The following is a 4,927-nucleotide window of genomic DNA, read 5'->3' as shown; positions in this document are numbered from 1 at the left end:
CAATTAAAAGCCCATTTCTGGAATTGCAGAAAGTGTTTTGTTCATGTCCCTAACTGGCTTAAATATACACAGCTCCACCAAAGTCAGCTAAGGACCTTGTTTGTGTTCTCTCTTCATGTCTGTTTTAAAGTTGCAAAGTAAGTGATGTTTGGCATCAAAGCAATTGTAGGCTCAAAACCACCTAAGGAATTGATGTGATTATCATTATCTTCTGCAGGTGCCAAAAACATGGACTAATCACATCCACCAATCACCACAGCTAGGAAGACTTTTTTGGAAACTACCTGTCACCAGCAGGCAGGTTCTCCCCTTTAAAGCCAGAACTTTCTGGGCATGAAGTCCTGGTAAGGAAGGGGTTAAATGCTGAGCCTGGCCAGCTGGTCAGCTGACTGGAAGGGGCAGACCAGGACTTTAAAAACCCTGGGCAGAGCGGCAGTGAGGAGCGGCAGCTGAAGGGGAAGGCGTGTCTCCCAGAGATCCCTAGAGAGGCTTGGTGAGTGGTCTGAAAGTGAGAAGAGGGGAACTATGGAAGCCCTGGAGAGACGGCAGCTGCACCACAGCAAAGACTGTAGCTGATGATGGGGAGCCAAAGCACGAACCCTGCGAATGTACGCTGACATGCTGATTTCTTGGTCACATTTGCTGGTGACAGTTATTACCCACGGACGAGACAGTTTATTTTTTTTTCTTTTTTGATTATTGAATAACACCAGTGGTTTGAATGAGGCTATTATGGGCCCACTTCGGAATGGTGACTCCGGTGCCAGCAGGGGCGGCTTTTGGGGATACAGACCCCAGTGCCAGCGACGGCACAGCCTTTGGAGATACATAGGCCCTGGTGCCAGTGAAGGCACAGGATTTTGGTGTGCTCTGACCCCAGCACCTGAAGGTGTGATCTTAAAAGGCCAGGGAGGCCTGGTGCATCTGAAGTGCAGTTTTTGTCTTGTTTTTTGTTTTCTTTGGACTGGGAAAGTGCGAGTGTGGGGCCATTCCCTGGCCTTGAACTTGCAACCTCCTGGCTGTGGGGGTAGTGGCCAGGTGGGGTTGTGCTTCAGATTGGAGCAGGAAAGGGGGGCCACAAGCCTCAAGACACCAGAAAAATCTAGAGCCTCAAAGGCAAACCCTGTTTGGTGGGTTTAGATGAGGAGGCCTAGCTAGAGAAAGACAGGGGTCAAGCCCATGTAGGCGAAAGGCCCCAACATACAAAATACAATATGCAGTCTCCCACTCATAAGAACATCAACATAATAATTTCCACCAAGACATGGGAGGAGAGTAGAGGGCAGGACTTCAGAACTTCAAAGAAGACTCCAAGGGCACCCCACGTAAGGCGTGGATTACCAGGGAAGATGGCGCTGGGGAGGGCGACCTGTTACACCACCCCACCAGACATTAACAAGAATCACAAACTGTGGTACAAGATGGAAGACAAGGAAAAACATTTATGCATGAATCCCTGCAAACAAATTGGGTTGCCTATTGAAGTGTCCCTCATCACTTTTGTATGCTTAACTTTATAACATGATGACACACTGGTCACACCCTAAGGAGAGGCTGGACTCTTAAACCTTTATTGCCTCATCCATGGACTTCCTCTCTTTTCAGTAGGACTGAAGCAAGGTTTAATGCTTTAACTACTTCAGGAAATGGGGGAGAGCCAGAGAGTGACAGAGGTAAAGAGATATGTCATGTTCAAGCAAAGAAAAAGAAAACCAAAGATATCAGACAAATCCCAAGTCCCGAATTCATGACTTCAATAACAAGACCCCACAAGAGCATGCAGGAAACATCAGTTAAGAATCAGGCACCTTTTTCTATTTTGTAGTCAAGGGTTGTGTTCAAACGTCACACAATAACGGTGAAACTCCTTTATTTTCCCTACACCTCTATGGAGCCCCAGCAAACATTACCCAAGTGACCTGCACTAAAGTATTTTACATTGTGGGTAAGGTATTTACCATGGAGTCCACAACAGTAAACTATATCATCTATGAATGAAGGGAGGAAAAAAGCATAGATTTTTGCAGTAAATGTGAAGGAAACACCTCCCAAAAGACCACGTGCCAACTCTTTGCCTGAAGTGTAATATGTTATTGCAAAGGTGGGCATACAGATCCTGATAACTCCATCATGTTGGGACTAGTGTTTAAAGGAATTGGTTGATTTTACCCATTGGTCTGATGATGGCCTTCCATTGTATAGTGATCTTGGCTCCTTAACAATGAACCAGAACTCATTAAGTTGATTGGAAGCTTGCCCTAGCATTTCAGTAGGTCGTGTACCAGACAGATACTGAATAGCTGGAGTCTCTAAACCAAGCAGATTAAAGTTTTACACCGTCACTTGAAGGTGTAAAAAAAATTCTGCAATGTCCCAACTAGACACCAGCATGGTTTTAAAGCACAAAAAAGGAAAACTCCACATAAAAGCAAATCCTCTGAGGGATACATGTGATTTTGAGCATGAAAACACATGAAAGTTGCATTAAATGTTTTGTGTGTCTTCCAGTCAAGTCAAACAGGAAATGAATTGAGGCCAAAATGTCTGAGGAAGAAACTTTGGGTGTAGAATGAAACTGCAATTATCAGGCAACACACAGGCAATGAGTAAAAAAAAACATTTGCATGCATCTCAGTGTCATGTGCAATCAGCTCTGTTCTGTTACTAAACAAGACCTCTCCCATCAAGGGCATCTCCCATCCTCCAGGCAAGATGGGAAATGGTATAAAAGCAGTCGCTATTCAGGGCTCCTCTATCCACATCTCCTCACCTCTCCAATCCAGCGAACTGAGTAAGTTTGAGAACTCTCAATATTTCCTTCTGCTTGTGAATCTATTGTTTTAGCAACTGCTTTAGATTAATTCTGCCAAAATAATCTGAGGTTTAATCCTATTGTGGCCTTTTTCTGTTTACTGGGTTGGAGGAGTTGGTGATTAGGCTATGTCTCCACTGCTTCAGGTGTAGCTGTCTCTGCCTGCACTCAGAGCTCAGCTGGTTTTAAATTGCTGCTCAGGGATTCATGCTGCACTGCTCGTACACCTGAGCAGTGCAGCACTCAGCTCAGGCCAGCTGCCCAAGTGTTTTCCTGGCCTCGCAGGAGGGCTCTACAGCATGGGCTTTTGCATGTGTCTGCAATATGTGCTGTCTGATGTGGGGAGAAGGCAGGTAGAGCACAAAGGCTTCAGGGGCATTATTTAGGAGGGAGGGAAAAGGTCTTTTACAGAAGAAGATGAAGAAGATGGAAAAATGGAATGAAAAAACGAAGTCACCTAATCCCTGGAGACTGCAGGCTCCTAGAGCAGAGCACACGACTGCAGGAGCTGTACTCTGGTTCCTCACATGCATTACATTCCTCTCTTTCCCTCCTGTGTTTCAGGCCAACCTCCACTGCAGGAACATGTCTTCCTACGGACAGCTCATCAGCTCCCGCTGCTACAACCCCTGTGAGGTGACCTGCCCGCGGCCATATGCCGATGCCTGGAACGAGCCCTGCGTGACATCCTGCGGTGACTCCAGAGCCGTGGTCTACCCACCCCCAGTGGCCATCACCTTCCCCGGACCCATCCTTGCCTCGTGCCCCCAGGAGAGCTACGTGGGCACCTCAGAACCCCAGTGCATTGGCGGCCCATACACTGCCGGCGGCTACCTGGGGTACAGAGGCTCAGTGGGCACCGGGTACTCCTACCCCTCCTATTCCCGTCAGCTCAACAGATACCGCTATGGGGGATGCGGGCCATGCTAAAGCAGCAGAAATACCTGTGGCAGAAAATAATAGCCAAGAAATGGGGAACAAGATTCAGATTCATGAATGAGCAGAGGGACATTGTTTTCAGAGGTACAATACACCCTCTGCTTCTCTTTGCTGTGGGCGCTGAAGGCACTCAGGAGCTCCGAAAATCTTTCCAGTGCATGAAATTCTCTTTTCTGTAATACTCCATCTCTTTCTGAATGCTATCACTATGTCCTTACTCATGTAGCAGACCAGGTAGGAAATCATTCAATACCCACTTTCCAATGTCCAGAATGATGTAGAAGGGAGTTAACAGCAATCACTATGTGAATGTGTATGCCAAGGTGTGTAATCAGTTTGTGGACTTTAGCTTTTAAGAAAATGAATATCAACATGTAAAGTGTAAAATAGGAAAAGCTACTCAGTGCTTTCCTCATATAGGTCGTTTTCCTGACTCAAAGGGCTTATTTTTCTGAAAAGTGGAATTGTTGAAATCTAGCACTGTGAGAAGAAAAGAAGACCAGCTTGTGTGCATGCAGCTTCTTGGAGTGGAGGATTGGTTGTAGACCTGTTTTGATCTCTGGAAATATGTTGTTTCTCTTTCTCATTCTTTGACTTTGAAAATGTATGTTTCTCTTCTCATTCCCATTAAAAGAAATCAGATTGCATCCTAATATCAGACTTCTGGTTCATTTGCCTCTTTACTTCTTGTTTTATCAACCACTCATTGAAACGCACTTCAGTCAGGAGAAGTATTGGTAGTGCTGCGCACTGCCTATAACCCACTGTCCCATGCCAATGATGTAAGAACCAAGTCCTTGAAATGATAAACGGCATTGCAAACAACCAGTACAAATAACCTTGCCCCGTCATAACTTACACCCATGGTATGGAGCAGCAGTGCACCAGTTAGTGACTGGACACGAACCAGCAGGTGTTGACCAGAGGTTCACGTTCATAGTCCAATGCTGATGTTTCAGGATCAGTATTGGCTGTACTGCTGAACAGTCCACATCTGGGCTATTGCAAACCACTTGAAAGAAGCTATTAGTTCATACAGTCTACATCCACTATTTGCTGGTAGTAATACCTGGATAAATAGGTGGCCAAAACTATTCCTATTTGGGTGAGAAATATCAACATTTTAATTTTTTTTCCCAGATTTATTTTATTTACATATGTATAAGTTGTCTCTCA

General features: G+C 45.4%; 1 long non-coding RNA gene across 1 annotated transcript; it reads left to right on the top strand.

Annotated features, from left to right (window-relative positions):
• The first annotated feature begins 2,699 nt into the window (after nt 1–2,699).
• LOC109282856 (uncharacterized) lies at nt 2,700–4,404 on the top strand. Its single transcript, XR_002089885.2, has 2 exons — nt 2,700–2,791; nt 3,377–4,404. It is a non-coding gene; the product is annotated as an uncharacterized LOC109282856 (long non-coding RNA).
• The last annotated feature ends 523 nt before the right edge of the window (nt 4,405–4,927 follow it).

This window comes from Alligator mississippiensis, chromosome 15 (assembly GCF_030867095.1).
Source record: "Alligator mississippiensis isolate rAllMis1 chromosome 15, rAllMis1, whole genome shotgun sequence".
Taxonomy (NCBI): Eukaryota; Metazoa; Chordata; order Crocodylia; family Alligatoridae; genus Alligator; species Alligator mississippiensis.
Note: the sequence above shows the minus strand (reverse complement) of the source record. Positions and strands in the feature narration are given on the sequence as shown.